Source organism: Protopterus annectens, chromosome 8.part0 (genome assembly GCF_019279795.1).
Source record: "Protopterus annectens isolate FY-2018-M chromosome 8.part0, PAN1.0, whole genome shotgun sequence".
Lineage (NCBI taxonomy): Eukaryota > Metazoa > Chordata > Ceratodontiformes > Protopteridae > Protopterus > Protopterus annectens.
Genome location: NC_056741.1, coordinates 1,863,752,066 through 1,863,769,006, shown reverse-complemented (window position 1 = coordinate 1,863,769,006; position 16,941 = coordinate 1,863,752,066). Strand labels below are relative to the sequence as shown.

At 38.3% G+C, this 16,941-nt stretch overlaps 1 protein-coding gene across 1 annotated transcript in view; it reads left to right on the top strand.

Annotated features, from left to right (window-relative positions):
• The window catches only part of LOC122809686 (von Willebrand factor A domain-containing protein 5A-like), a 130,215-nt gene that overhangs the window by 67,726 nt on the left and 45,548 nt on the right, over positions 1-16,941 (top strand). Inside the window, exon 5 of the mRNA XM_044081362.1 lies at positions 3,555-3,587. The gene's annotated coding sequence lies outside the window, so the exon portion shown is untranslated. The remainder of the gene's footprint in view (positions 1-3,554; positions 3,588-16,941) is intronic.

The following is a 16,941-nucleotide window of genomic DNA, read 5'->3' as shown; positions in this document are numbered from 1 at the left end:
TTTATTAATGGGTTAGAACACTGTTTTTCAGGCTCACTCACTTATTTTATATGACAGTACCTGCAGAGATTTTATTCCAGACATATGTTACCTTTCTTAATGGGTTACTATGCTTTTTTTCTGACTCTCTGACTTTTTCTTATGACAGCACATGCAGAGGACTTAGTCAGGCCATTTTATGGCTGTATTATTGTACTACAACACTTTATTTCATGCTCTCTCCCTTATTTTATATAACAATACATGCAGAATAATCACTAACCTGCCTGGTGGCGCAGCCTATCAGCATAGGCTTGCTGATTCGCAGCATGGTCACCTGCAGCTGTGAAGTAAATGAAGGGATATTGAGATATACCTATCCGTTATACAGAATCAATTATCATTTCTTACATACTGCATTCTATGGCTACTTACTCAGTCGTGGGGCATGCTGCATCCCACAGGCCTCCTGTATCCATTGGTTCAGGTGGTCCTGCTTCTGTCTCTTCAGGTCTGCATGGTGGTGATGGACCTGCTCATCAGTGCGTGGAAAGCCTGTGACACTGGTGAGGTCATGAGCTAACTGGTTCCAAGCCTCAGCCTTGTACTCCATCCATTGGAACTGGCCCTGCAGGAGTCTTGACTCATGACGGTGGACAAGGAGCCAAACCATGTATTTTGACTCCTCGATGCCCCAACGCGGCGCTCGGAAGTGTGTACCCTCTCCTGCACCTGCCATTCTAACTGCAAATGTGAGCTACAATCAGTTATGGCGAGTATTCCCACCTATGGGGCTTATATATGCTGTATTTCCCGCACTTTTTTGTGATTGGCTGTTTTTGAGAATTCTAGGCTGACTGCAGACCTGCTTAGTAATGGTTAATCTACCATTTCTATGTATATTTATGCTAATAGTGGCTGTTTCTCAGAAGCTGTCATGGCTTAGTGGTTCTGTACTTTGACTATGATGCACAGTGTCCTGGGTTCGAACCTTGTCATTCATTTTATTTTAATACTGTCCAGACAGGCTAGGGGGTGTGGCTGCATTTAAGCAACTTTGTTCTACGTTGCTCCATGGTGCCCTACGGTGCCCTGGTTGGCACGTCGCGCACATCCTCGCAAACATATTGCCCTGGTTAAAGCGCTATTAAACTATGGGCACCTCTATTGTATTGGGTAAAGCGCTATTAAACTATGGGCACCTCTATTGCACTGGGTAAAGCACTATTAAACTATGGGCAACTCTATTGCGCTGGGTAAAGCGCTATTAAACTATGGGCAACTCTATTGCACTGGGTAAAGCGCTGCTTAACTGCAGGCAATTATATATCAGGGTCCTTTAAAAATATATGTTTGGTTCACTGATACATTGGCCATTTCACTGCATTTTACTAATATTGTAATCATATATGTCAGGTATTATTTCATATGCTGGTTTAAAATATAAATGAGTAGGGGAGTGGTGGGACTTGAACCGTGAATGCCTACTCTTTGAGCAAACACTCGACCATTACGCTACTGCTATTTGGTGTGGTTTGCATAAACATTCTTTCTTATGCTCTTCATGTCGGAATTGCTAACTACAGCTAAGCAATGGGCACACCCGCGCACACACGCGGAAATACGGGCAGCTATATCGGCTATTTAAAAAAAAATAAATTTAATGTTTTACTTTTTATAACTGTGATGGGGGTTTACAATGTCAGGGAGTGTGGTGTTGGGTGCAGGGACATTTGAGCAGACTCGCTCTTGTGTGTTTTACTTTTACTTTTCAAACACTTGCAGGGGCGCGGACATTTAGACTGCTTGGCAGTCGGACATGGTCCCTGCTTTCCTACATGGTCTGTGTAGGACTTACGGTTGAGTCAGCATGCCCTCATTAATATTCATGGCACGCTGATGTCATACCGTTCAACTGCAGCCTCCAAGTAAGACTTATTAAGTCTTACACGGAGGATTCGTGAATCCAGGGGACAGACTATTAAAACTGCTTTAAAAGCAAAGAAATAACAATACTTTGAGATTGATGCATTTTGATCAGTATTTTATTTGTGCAATTTTCAATCATATGATATTAATGGATATTTTAGAAATTAATACAAAGCTGAGTTGGTTTTAATCTAAAGAAATCTTTGTCAAATATAGATTTCCAAATGATGCGTAGAGATGACATTGTTGGTGCTCTGATTGGTCTGTTTTTTTTTATAAGCCAGAAACATTATTATGTTGGTGATTCTGAAGTGCTCAAGAATGAGACCATGACAATGCCATAGCCGATGTTTATATCATTAGTGAAACACACAAATGTAATAGGAATTAATGAACATAGTCACAGTGGTCATAGCTTGCCCATTACAGGAGGAGGGATAGAATCAGATTGTTGTAACACTGCCATGTAGTGAAGACCAGATGGTGCAATAGTGAGAATATGACATGGAAAATGAGTATCTCAGGGCTGCCAAGCAGTTTTTGTGTTAATAGCTGACAATTCCAGGTTTGTGTTGTGAGCATATACATACCACTGGGCTTTTTACTGCAGGCCATTCTCTGATAAGGGTACCCACTGTCACTAATGGGGTTCAGGAGGGGGTCTGGCAAGGGCACTCACTGTCAGTAATGGGGTCATGCAGGGGAAAGGGCACCCTCTGTCACTAACAGGGGAGGTTATGGCATAACATACCCTACTCTGCAGATTTTCTTTGGGTGTCTGTTTCTGAGAGTGTTAGCCAGGAGAATAGGAGAGCAAAAGAGCCAATCAGTTAATGACAGACAAAAAAAATATATATTGGGGAGAAATGAAGTAGTGTTATGCTGGGAAGACTACATCACTGGTAAAGAGTCTATTCTCTAAAGCAAGACACAGTGAGTCTCACTTGAATGAAATGACTTGGTGCCTGCTGCATCTGCTGTTTCTACTTCTGAGCTGTAGAAATATTTAACCACTCTACAGCAACATGTTTAGAGTAATTTCCCATTTTTCTATTTAAATAATCTTCACAGCAGAGATGCATTGTAAATAATTTGTGAAATATTTTCAAACATCTGTGTAATGTTTTAGCCATAAAAGGAAAATAAAATAATTAGTAGGAGACACGTAGCATCATCTGAAATTCAATATAAGCAGAAAAATAGCACAGGCAAATTCAAGTGACTGAGCAGGGCAAACTCAAACATAGCGTGTTGTAAATGTTCATTTGTAAACTCTGAAGAAAGGCAAATACCTGATTATGTGGAAAAAAGTGTTTGCTGTGATCTAAGTAATGGTAGCTGTGGAAGTAATTATAATATGTAGCAGGGGATTGTAGGATGCAGGCTGCCAAATGGAAACATAGGCATATCCCTGCCACAAAATGATTTTCTTTGCAGAAGTAATCATTCTCAGTTTTCTGATCTCTGATATACATGCACTGCAAAAAGTGCATAGCTTGTTAGTAGCCCTTCAGCAGGGAAATTATATCTATCTACTATAGTTACCTGAAGACGAATACAGGAAAAATGGTGTGAAGTACCCTAAAATAAAAATACTTTCAGCTGAACAAGTATCTGTAGTAATTATGGTTTTATTTTGCATCTAGGCAGCAAGAAAGGTAAAGAGAAAAGTCAAACAGGTAAGTCTTATTTTTTAAGACTAAAAATTACATTGAAGAAACCAACTTATCATAAACGTACACCACCAGTGAGGGCCACATGAGTCCTTGCAGCAGATGACTAACAGTCCATAGTATTTAATATTAATCTAAATAAAGTCTGAAAATCATTTTCTCCACAGGTTTGCATAAATTAAATATTTTAACAGAAATTGCTGTTGATGTTCTGGCATATCTATTTCCATTACATGATGTCACAAAATGCACATTAGAATTCTGTCCTTATCAGAGTTTGACAGTTGAACAATTACATGTTTCGGTGAGTTCTCATGATGATATATCACATACAAACAAAGAAGAAGGAGAAAAGGGGCTTTTATTGTGACAAAATACCCTGTTTTCATTCTGGTAGCTGTACTGCTATCCAGGATTCAAATACAGCTCTGAAAAGAGAACACCAAGAAGGCTTCCTTCACCAGCTTTTTTCAGCCAAATGGATTTTGAAACAAAGACCCTGGAAATAAGTTACCTTTTATTCAACTTTTACAAAAAGGCATCAGTGATACTGCTGTGCAAATGACCTGTGGGACATAACCTTTGGACACAAATCATTCTTAGGTTCATAGGTGTTTACTAGGCTAATGATCACTGGGACCTTTTTAAACCTAGCCGTACATCCCAAATCTCTGACAAGTTCTGGTTCCCTTTATAAGTGTAAGCAGGGGTCTGTGAAATTAAACATTTGCAAGCAGGAACCTGGGAGATGAACCATTAACAGGCTGACTGTGTCCATTGGAAACATCACAGGATCCAAACCAGGGATGCATTTTCTGCACCCCATCCAATTGTTCAAGCTACACTTCAATTGGGTTAGGGAGGAACTCTGCTTCTCATGGATGGGGAGTCTGTTCCAGTGAAGGGGTAGTCTCTGGGATACATACATGTCTCTTTAGCAGGTCCAGTTTATATCACAGGCAAGGTTTAAGTCTTTAGAATGGATAATTCTGGTTCTGTTTCATAGGTTTATAGGTGTGTTCTAGACTAATGGCCCTGGAGCCTTTACAAGTCTAGTCCAAAATAATTGCCCAGGCACCATGCCACCCAGTGTCAGTTCAGACTGCCCCTATCCAATAGGGCAACTGGAATGATCCCTGGAGTGAACTTGCTGTTACCCAGCCACTTGTAAAGATTTTTCTTGAAGAGAGCCAGCGAGGTGCTCTGCTTGACATGAAAGGGAAGCTTATTCCAGAGTATGGACAGTATTTGGAAGCTGCACCTGTCCCTCCAGCATGTTCTATTAATTGTGGTAATGAGGTTGTGATCTCTGGAGCGTGTGGCACAGGGGGATTGGGATTTCTTTAGGTGTAGTATTTCAAGTAGGGCTGGGTCAGACATGGCTTTGTAAGTTAAGCAAAGATCACCTCTAAGTAGATGATAATAGACTGAGAACAGCTGAAGTTTCTTGAGTCTGTCCATGTAGGACATGTGTTTAAGGCCTAGGGTCCTTTTTGTGAGGTACTTTTGTGGTCTGTCCAGCTGTTGTAAGTGTATGGTCAGGTACATGCCAAATAGTGTGTTATATTCGATGATTGGTCTAATGAGGGTTGAGTAGAGAGGGATAATGACCTCAATGCCAAATAGTGTGTTATATTCGATGATTGGTCCAATGAGGGTTGAGTAGAGAGGGATAATGACCTCTTTCTTCCTGGATGAGAAACCTTTGGTTATAAGATGTGTCACGTAGAAGGACTTTCTGACCACAGTGGCAATGTGGTGGTCAAAGGTGAGGTGGCTGTCGACCTGGGTGTCCAGATCTCTTATGGCCCCTTCAGTGTTCAGTGGGCTCCCATCAACGTGGTAATTTGTGGGAACTGAGTTTCTTCAAATGGGATGATAACACATTTTTTGGCATTAAGCTTCAGGCCATGGTTCCAACACCAGTCATTAGTCTTAGAGAGGCCCTTTTGTAGGATGTTTGCATCACTTGGGGAGTTGATAATGACTCCTGGCTTGCAGTCATCAGTGAACTTGGTCAGCCAAAGTCCTTCTGTGTTGGCCTGGAATTCTGAGAAGTATATGCCAAACAGGAGAGGGCCCAGGACTGAGGCTTGTGGGACTCCTCTCATGACTGGCTGACAGTCTGACTTGGAATCCATAACTTTCACTCTGTGGGGCCTGTCTCTGAGCCAATTTACATTAGTGATGTAAGGACTGATGCCTAGTTTGGTGATTTTATCAATGATACCTGAGTGGGGAATGGTATAAAAGGCCTTGGCCAGGTCGAGGTAGACTGTATGCACTGCCTTACCCTCATCTGCAGCCTTGGTGATTGCCTTAAAGAAGTCAACCAGGTTCAGCAGACAGGATCTCCCCTTGACAAAGCCAAGCTGTGTGGGGTCAAGAGTTTGGAGATTGCCTATATCTTTGTTAAGCAGGTCCATGATGATGCACTCCATAGCTTTGCATACCAGACTTGTCAGGCTAATGGGGTAATAGTTCCCAGGGCCTGTAGTTTCTCCCCCTTTATGGAGTGGGATGACTTTAGCAGTGGGCTATTTGTTAAGGACATAGCCTGAGATAAGGCTGTGATTGAGCAGGGCATACAGATGTGGTGCCAGTTCATTTTGTAGCTCATGTAGGATGCAGTCAGGGATATTATCAGGTCCCATGGACACTATATTCTTGGCTTTTGACAATACAGCTTTTAACTGTGCCACAGAAATGGTGGGTACCAGGCTTTCTTCTTGTATTGTGATAAGGCCTTGGGGGGTTGGCACTGAATCTGTCGGCCAGTATGTTGGCTATATCTGTTGGCTCAGTATAGGAGGTGCCATTGTGCAATAACTCAGAGCAAATCTGGGTATTGCCTTTGAGGTTTTTGATATAGCTATAGAAGGCTTTGTGGTTGTTTTTGGTGTCAGCCGCAATTCTGCCTTCATAGCTGGCTTTAGAGGATTTGATAAGGGATCTTAGCTTTTTGTTGAGACTGATAAGGGAGGTTTTCCAGTCTTGTGAAGAAGTTAGGTACCTCTGTTTTTAGGAGCCCAAAGTCAGGTTTAGAGAAGATTTTCAGGATGGTCAGCTTAGCGGGGGGTGTAGGTGAGATGGAGATTTCCATGGTGATTAATTTGTGATCATATTTACAGGGAAGAATTGACTATAGGTGTGGAGCAACAGTCTCCCATGTTGGAGATAACCAGGTCAAGGATGTTGCTTCCTCTAGTGGGGGTCAGAAGGAGCTGGTCCAGGGCATTGGAATTGATAAATTCCAGAAAGCGTTGGGCCTGTACATTGGTACTTGAATAGTTTTCCCAGTTGATGGAAGGGTAGTTGAAGTCATGCAGTATGAGAGTATCGGGTTGGACCTTGATAGATTCCAGGGTGTTTAGGAACTTGGAGTGAGAGTCTAGGAACATGTTTGGTGTTCTGTAGCAGGCTACGACTTGTCTTTAGGGCATATGCAGGAGGTCCATCAGAGTGGGGTCTAGCAATGCACTGTATGCCAGGCATAGCTCTACTGTCAACATCTTGTAGGAGACAGAATACAGGAATAGGGTTTTGAGCCAGTCTGCAGAGGACATGTTGAATATGCCCTGTAATCATTTAGTGAGGAACCTGTGCAGACCTTCCAATTGTTGGATGTGCCTGGTTAGATACATAACAAAGAGACCATTGTACTTAATTCTAGGTCTGATGAATGCTGAATACATTGTAACAATGACTTTCTTGGACCTAAATGCCATAGCTTTGCTTATAAGATACAAGCCACAGAATGATCTCCTCACTACTGTAGACATGTGATGGTTAAAGGCTAGATTACTGTTTAGTCCCTGACTACTCAGTTGACTGGTAGGAGTGTGTTGACAATATGATAATTACCAGGGATGGATGACTTCTTGAATGATACTATTATGCATTTCATGGCATTTAGTTGTAGTCTATGGTTTTGAAACAATTTATTTGTCTGTATCATATCTTCCTGGAGAACAATAGTGTCAGCTGGGGATAATATGACTGCTCCTAAATTGCAATCACCTGAAAATTTGGTCAGCCATTGGCCCTTGACATTGATCTTGAGTAGAGAGAAGTAGACTCCAAAAAGGAGCTGTCTCAGGACTGATTCCTGAGGGACTGTGTTGGTGATAGGCTTCTGTAGAGGTGAACTCCCCAGTTCTAACTTACTAGATCCTGTCTGTGAGCCAACTAGCTATTCATCAGGTGATATAAGGGTTCATACCTAACCTCTTGAGTTTGCCTACAATGCCCATGTAGGCTATTATGTCAAAATTCCTTGACCAGGTTAAGATAGGCAGTGTGAACCATTTTGTCCTCTTCTACTGTTTTGGTGACTTTCTCAAAGAAGTCCACGAGGTTGAGAAGGCATGATCTGCCTTTGACAAATCCAGACTGGATTGGGGCCAGTATCTGGAGGTTTCCTGTTTCATTATTAATGATCTCCATGATAATTCTTTCCATGGCTTTGCATACAAGACTAATGAGACTTATAGGTCTGTAGTTTCCAGGGTCTGTAGATGGCCTGCCTTTGTGCAGAGGGATGACGGTTGCTGTTCTTCATTTGTGAGGCATGAAGCTTGCTTGGTAGCTATGGTTAAATAATGATTTCAGAGATCCTCATAGGTCATGTTTCATGCTATTTAGGAGGCATCCTGGGATATTGTCAGGGCCCATCAGTGCAGTGTTCTTGGCCCTTGAGAGAACAGTGAGGACTTGTTCCCTAGAGATAGTAGGGGGACTTATAGTTGATGGTATTTCTTGAGGGTATTTTGAGGGGGGGAGAGAGAAGGGTATAAATTAGAGCTGAATGTCCTTGCCAGTAGGTTTGCTGTATCTTCTGTTTTTTCACCTTTTTTAATTTCAAATCTTTTGGGTTTCTAATACCATAACAAGAATGGACCCCATTCCTATGTCAAAGTATGATTAAAGTTCATGAAATTAGTATTGTTTCAATTTTTGATGTTAGCCAGAAGTGCTCATCATAGCACCCACAATGTGCCCAGTAATGGCTCCTGCAATTCATACACAGTTACATGTAATGGTAACATATAAACGCGTTGCTCCTACTACTACTGGAACTATTTATGTATCCTTCTTCCAAGTTGGCCTAATTTCTGCCTGTAACCCTGGTATTTTATGACTCGTGTCTCTCTCTACATAAGAAACTGTAATCACTGGGTGTAGCAATTTCAATGATCAATGCTATTTTTGTCTTCTTTTCATGAACTACTGTATCTGGTTTTCTCGCATCTATTTTTTGAACTGTTGGTAATGGGTGATCCCATGTGATATAAACTTCCTCATTTTCTATAATGCTTTGTAGCTCACATTTCCAGTGTTATTCAGGCACTTCAGTACCATAATGTTTGTACAATCCCCAATGCAACAGTCTTGCCACATTGTTATATCATTCAGTACACAGTCCTTATCCCATTAGTATATCACGACAGCAACAAGATGTGCGACTGTTTCCAATTCTTTTCACAAAACCTGTTTCTCCTACACATTCAATGGACTTTGTAAACCAACATGTATATAGTTCACTGTCTTGGGCTGCCAATATTAACCTTTCATCTTTTGGTTTAAATTCACCTCTCCTTAACCATTCCTTTGTTCAATCAACATAATGTTGTTCTAAGAGGTTTCTATACTTACAACTATATTTATGCATTTTCCACATTTCTTGCCTTCTCAGCTGATCCTTCACCTTATATTCTTTATTTTGCTTTTTTTTTTTTTGCAAATTCAGTTGCTGCCTGATATTTATCTGCTTCTGGTTTGATTTCCATTCCCATTTGACACCAATATGCCTCTGCTAAACTAAGCAGGGAAGTCATCTTAAATTTATTCTCTTCATGTTTCAAAACATTCACTACATTTAGGTCTTGTGAGTTCAGCAGATATGTATGCAGTCCCACGACTGAGATATATACATGTAATCAATTTTGAGGAGGCCCATACCTCCTTCAGAACAGATAATATATAGTCTTGGCATACACTGATTTTTATAATTATTTGATAGGCATGAAGCTTCCTGCTTGTTTTCCTGACCAACCTATCTAACACCTTTTGGGACCAGTCAATCACTCCAAAACCACAAGTGAGGACAGGAAGAGAAAATTGGTTTATAGTTTGGACTTTGTTCCTAGATGTCAATGTTGTTTTCAGTATTAATGTCTACTAAAATATTCCTTACTAAGTTTTATCCGCACTTGTTCATGTTTTAATATTGATCCTTCATCAGTTCCCAAATATTTATACACTTCCTCTTGCTCAAGTTCTTTTATATCACATTCTTGTCTCAAACTGATGTTTTCTTAATGTTGCAGCTTTCCTGCTTTAAAGGTTGCTTTTGCACATTTATCAAGACCAACTGACATTCTTATATCATCTGAAAACATTTTACCACTTGCAGTTGTGCTTTTAGCTTCTCATCTGATGAACTATACAGTTTTAAATCATCTACAAAAAGAAGATGAGAAGTCTTCATACTTGTTTTCTTGTAGCCAAATTATAGCCATGACCTAATCTGTTAATCAGACAGCTTAATGGGTTAAAGACAAAAAAGAGCAGTGGTGGCTGTCACCCTGGAATATCCCCCTTTGAAATCTTACCCTGGAATAATAATTTGTTCTTTATCATGGCTTAACTGTAAAGGGGTTTGCCATTTTTTCATGGTTACTGTAATGTAATCGATCAGTGTAAGGTGCATCTTCTACATGTTTAAGCACTCTTTAATTAACTTTCCCATTACTAATCCTCTTTTCTACTTTTCCCCTTTGTGTCTATTTTTTGTATTGTAAAATTGTTCATGTCTGGATGCCTTTGTTTCTCTTCAAATATCTTTGGTGCTGCTCTTTTTGTATCGATTAGTCTTGCTTTCTCCTTTGCATAAATATTGCACCATATTAAATATTTTTTCTTGCCCATGTCCATATTTCTTCTTCAGATGTCTCCTGCTCCTCTGGTTTCTCCTTACTGTGGGGGCTTGTTGTTCCATCCTGCTGTGATATAACCTGTGTTAGGCTTTCTACACTAAATCCTTCACTTTGCAAGTATTCCATAACTTCATCTTCTATTTTTTAACTTCTTCTAATCTTCTGCTTTACATTCCCTCTTTGTGATCGTATTTTTTATTGTGAAATTTTCCATATCTGGATGTTTTTGCCTGCATTTCTCTTTGAATATCTTTGAGGCTGCCTTTTTTGTGTTGATAAATTTGGATTTCACCTTTGCATAAATATTGCACCATATCAGATCTCTCTTTCTTTCCCATGTCCATATTTCTTTTGTATAAGTTTCAAAAGTCTCTAGATTTCTATACTTCCTCAGTCACTTCTTTTTCCAAACAGCCCAAGGTTTCTTGTAGCTATATAGTGTTTTTTATGGATGTGCTGTATTAATGAACACAAATTTGCATTTGAAGCTTCTGACAGTTTTTCTTGTGGAAGTACTCTTCTTTCTTCTAATGTCTCTCTTAATCTTTTCATATATCTTCTGTCTGGAAATTCTGAGCTTCTTACATAATAGTAGCAATATTTAATTTATTTCTTATCCTCAATAGTCCACTCTGCCATCTGTATGGCTCTTTTTTGGCCTGGCATTTTTTGTGATTATTTTATGAAATTCTACTTCTTTCTACAACAGGTGGGCCATCCTCCCCCTGGACCTGGCCTAACCCCATTGTAGGAATGTTTCTGTGTCTTGCAGATTCTACATTGTCAGTTTTTCCTGTCACCAGCGTGCCTACCATGATTGAACACTTTTTTATCCTGGGACTTGTGCACCCAGCTATCACTTTTTTATTTTTTAACCCACTTCTGTTCATCAAATATACTATATAAAATATGGTCTATACATCATTGCCATCTTGGTGAGATTTTATGAAAAACGGGGTCCATCTCATGAAGGTACTCACTAAGACTTGAGGATGAATTCAATACCAGCAGTACTACTCTCCTTTGCTTGCTGATTTATCATCTCTCCATTTAGACTGGTTAGAATAGGTGACTACACTAACAATGAGCTCTGCACACAATTGTAATTGCCTTTGAGGTTGTTTACTTAACTAAAGAATGTGTTGTGGTTGTCATTGACCTGGGAGGCCAAATGTACCTCAAATTTGGCTTTAGCAGACTTTATTTGTCCTCTGAGTTATTTGCTTAGTTTGATGAGAGTGCTGTTATCCTGCTGAATGCTACACATCCTAATTTTTGCCATAATTTTCTTCCTTCTATTATATAGCCTTTGATGTTGTAATTCCAACAGAGTGAATTGTTTTTTGAGTTGTTCTGCATTTATTCCTGGTGAGTACAGCTGCCTCTATGCAGTTATTGACATGCTTGCATAGGGGTTTTGTAAATAGTTCTTTGTGGGCAGCAGTGTTCTCAGGGTTTAGGAGGCTTCACAGTTTGCCAGGTTATCACTTAATAGTAGGAAGTTTGCTTTAGTGTAGTTCCTGAATATTCCAGAGTTAGACAAGGTTCCAGATTTTATTTTCACTTTAAAGGAGACTGTCTTGTGATCTCACCTTACTAGAAAGGACATTACACTCGAGAGTATGCAACACTCTCCCATATTAGTAAGGACAAGATCCAGGACCAGATCTTTGGACCTAGATGGACAGATAGGGGAGAGCTGAAATTCTAAGACAAACTATTGTGAACAGTGAATAGATAAAAACTCCAGAATGCATAACAGAGGTCAATATGTGGAGTGCCATGCTTTCTACAGATTACTCAAGAAAAACAATTAGTAGGCACTGTAGCCATAGAGTTGTTGTAGGCTAGCAGAATGATGCATAATTCAACAATGGCATTAGGATGGACATCTGCCAATGGAAGTACCACATGTGACATATACAAGGTACTGTTTGGAAAACCTTAGGAGACAGATGGATGAGCTAAAACAAATCACATTGTTATTCAACAAAAAATATATAATAATATCTTGTTGCTCTGTGACTGTGCAGTCTGCATGTAGTCTACATGAGGAAATAAAAGGAGAGACTATCTTCTTTGGAGATAGATATTGTAACAATAAATCCTAACATTTGGACTTACTGACCTTGCTTTCTTTATTTTTCACAATCTGTTTTCGTAAGTTGCTGTCCTATTTACTGATGACCAATGCTGACCTTGCACTGACATTCTAAGGTACCTTTATTAGAGTGCACTGATGACCAGTGTTGACCCTGCCTTGACAGTCTAAGGTATTTTGATTAGTGTGAGAAGTATCCATATATTGCCAGCAATGCTAGGAGTCACTTCTTTTCTTTTCGGTGATCTCAGTACAGGAAGTCACACCTTAGCTTTTTTGTTGCAAGATTTGCTGGTCTACAGTTTCTCATTCATACAAAGGATTTTAAAGAAAATACTAATATACTCTAATATACTCTAGAAGTACTGCTGCAGGAGACATTTAACATTTTATTTTATCACAACAAAAAGTAAAACAAATTAAACAATACAACAAACGGCTCGTGGTAGAAACGGACAAGTTGGGTGCAATACAAATTTTTATTGAAAAAAATAGATAAATGTTTTCATTCTTCTAAATAAGAACTTCATCAAGATAAAATAAAAAAAAAAACAAGGAAAGGTGTTTAAACAGTAACTCAATGAATGCATCATCAAACACACACACATACATACACGCACACACTCTCAACCCAATCTAATTTTAATATCAATTAAAGCTCATTTAAATATATTAAAAACAACTATTAACAAAGCATACAAAGTTAATATGTAAAAATAATAATAGCATTAACAAAAAATATGCAATCAAAATTTGCTCTGCATTAATCTATAAGTGATAAAACTGTAATTTGCAACATAAAAATTGCGTCCACTACAAATCACCCTAAACGTGTCTTTCTTAGGCCTTTATTTTCAACAAAGAGTTAATGTAGACCTGGTCATTCAACCCTGGCCAGTTGGATGCATTTAAGTATAACTGCCAGTATAATTCATGCTTTTCCAGAAGCAATGACCAAGCCTCCCCTCTCTGATTCAAAATAACATTATCCATAACCACAAATTTAAAAGAATGGTGCCTTTCCTCTGTACAGTGTTTACTCAAAGCATTTGTTTCCTTTCCTGTCTTAATGTCGTATAGGTGTTCATAAATTCTATTTTTCAACTTTTGGTCAGTTTTCCCTATATAAAAACATTGACAATTGCAAAAAAGGGCACAATATATGACTTTTTCAGTAGCACGGTTGTATTTTCTGTGAAGTAAAATCGCTTTGTAGTTGATACAGCAGTGTCACATTCATGCCCCACATTTTTTCATAACACCATCCCTCCTTGTAGGTCTATATTTCCTTTCAAACAGACTTTTAAAGTTATTACCTTTTGTATAAACAATAATAGGGTGCTCCCCCCCACACAATGTAATATCCCAATCTCTTCTCAAAGTTTCACAATTTTTTTGAAGAATGTTTTGTAGTCTATAACTCCGTATTGTAAGTGGTAATAAAATAACTCCTACAGACATTTGTTCTATGTAATGTATTGTCAAATGTAGTAGTACGTGTTCCATTTTCATCTTCTTTCACCAAGGGTACAAAGTAACCCCTCTCCCTTTTGTTAATAACTTCAAGCATAATATTGTCAATTATTTTTCTAAAAATTTTGATGAAAATCTCTTGGTGTAAATTTTACACATGTGGGGATTTATACACTAATATAGTAGTCTTACAATGGGAAAAGAAATATGTGTTTGGGTCTCCCGATTATCCCTTTTGTAAAATTTGCACTAATTTGTTGGATGACTTATTTATTTTATGGGATGGACATAAATAGAAAATTGATGAAGCTGTCTCTTATATTAATACTACCACATGCTTTTTAAAATTCACATTTAATGTTGAAGCTTCCAACATAGCTTTTTTTAGATGCTTGGCTTATGAAAGATTATGTGAATAAGAGATTTTCATCACAAATGTGTAGAAAAGAAACATATTCTAATAGTTTTTTACACTTTTCTAATGCACACCTCTTTAAACAGAAGAGGGCAATAGTAAAGGGGCAAAATGTTCGAGCAGCCCGTATGGTGTCTAATTTGGAATTCTTTTTCGATGAGTGTGATAATCTTAAAACAGATGTTTTTAAAAAGAAGCTACCCCCTTAAATTAATTAACAATTTTATGCTTGAAGTTAGGAGAAGAGTTACTTTGTACCCTTGGTGAAAGAAGATGAAAATGGAACACAAACACATAATACTAGTAAATTTTACAATACTTTAAGTAGAATGAATGTCTGTAGGAGTTATTTTATTACCACTTACAATATGGAGAGTTATAGACTACAAAACATTCTTCAAAAAATTTGGGAAATTTTGAGAAGTGATAGGGATATTTGATTGCATGTGGGGGAACGTCCTATTGTTATTTATAAAAAGGGAACAACTTTAAAAGTTTGTTTAAAAGGAAATATAGACCTACAAGGAGGGTTGGTTTTATGAAAAAATGTGGGGCGTGTAACTTTTGTAAGTATGTGTATGAATATAACAGTGTTAGTATCAACAACAAAGAGATTTTACTTCACGGAAAATAAAACTGACTTACTGAGAAAGTCATAGACTGTGTCCTTTGTTACGATCTCTTAATTTCAAAATAAATGTACTCAGTACAAAACACGTGTATAGGAAAGGAATTCCCAGACACATTATAAGGAAAACAGAATGACTGCAAGTCAGATTTAAGAGAAAAGGGCATATACAACCAGAAAGCTTCCCAGTATTTACAAGCTTCTTCCTTTACCCGTCACTTCCAAAGCAAGTTGCAGAAGCTTTTGTTTTCTAATCAGATCTATGGAAGTGTTTCCTACATAATCTACAAATGTAGTTTGTTCCATGATCACAACACTAGATATGTCACTTAATAGATCACATACTTCTGAATTATGCATTACAGTATCTCTCAGTCAAAAAGGTGAAGCTTTTCAGCTAGACTGGTCCCAAGAAAGACAGATAACACTGGCCACTCACATTATCAGTCAAACATAACTAGACCAAAGAGAAAGGATTTATTTTTGTAGCACATAATAAGGAACAACTTTCTAATGCAGTCTCTGGAGACAGTAATGAACTAGCAGAAATCTTCTGTGATACCAACAACTTTAACATTTTAATCAGTCTTCAAGTCCTTGTAGAATTCTTTTCTATGCAAGACAAAAGGACATTTCAAACTCTTCTGACAGAATGTCTTTATAGACAGCATTACAGTAATATATTTTTTAAAACCCCTACAAAATATGACTTCTAATATCATCCTAAAACCTCATGCAATGATGCACGAGGATAAAGCACCTCAGAATGTCAAGATGCACCCCACAAGTTCCCTGTCATAATTGTTTATATTCCAAAATACTTAGAAAAATGTCTTGTAGTGGCCTGATTTAAGCAGCCTGTCCACTGACATGATCACACTTACTCTACAAGACTACAACATCTAATGACAGACTGGTTGAGTTATGCTTTGAGAATCATTTGTAGCAATCTGTCATTCCAGGGCAACTTATGCCAGCAAAAAAATATTCTTATTAACTGAAAGAAGTAAGATAATTTTATGTTGCCCTGACAGCTTTTTAGAATGACTTTCTGACAGAATATCCAAAAAGTGACCCGTGATAAGGTAGTACATAAAACAAAGAATCACATCTTTCAAGTTTTGCAAAGTGATACACAGTTCATATCTAGAAATGGGTTTTACTATATTTCTTTCAACTGTAAATAGTAAATTTACTAGGTATGAAATATTAGGTGACACATGCTTTAAACAGGAAGATAACTTTAGCCACTGGGGAAAAATGGATCCATGCTTTTTTTTAATACTCTGTATATCTATTCAAACTGTTTAGGGTACCTGCCTGCTACTGTTCCTATTCCCAATTGTTTCTCTGTTAATGACTGTAACCAATAAACCTACATGACCTTTCCTCATCATAGGTGATTACTGACACTGTAACATAGTGAGGAGTTGCATTTTAGGTCAGGACTCTGAAATGTCAGGTTTTTGAGTAGAACTTTGATTCTTGCATTAATTCCTTTTTTAACTATGTTTTAATATATTAAAGGAAGCCAGAACACCAGACCCTATTTACACAGGTAGAAAGGTTTGCCACTCAGGTTACATTGCTAGGTTTAAAACCACAGAACTACTCTACACCAAGACCATTAGACTGTTTAAACCATTTATAATGCACTGATAACAGCTTCATTCATGGGAATAGCAAACGTTATTAATGAGATGTTTCAGTCCTGTTAGGGGGTATGCAGAGAGTGAGAGATATGTCAGAACTCTCTAAGCATGTGATGACATAGGTAGGACTCTGGCCCTGAGTGAAGTCCTTCC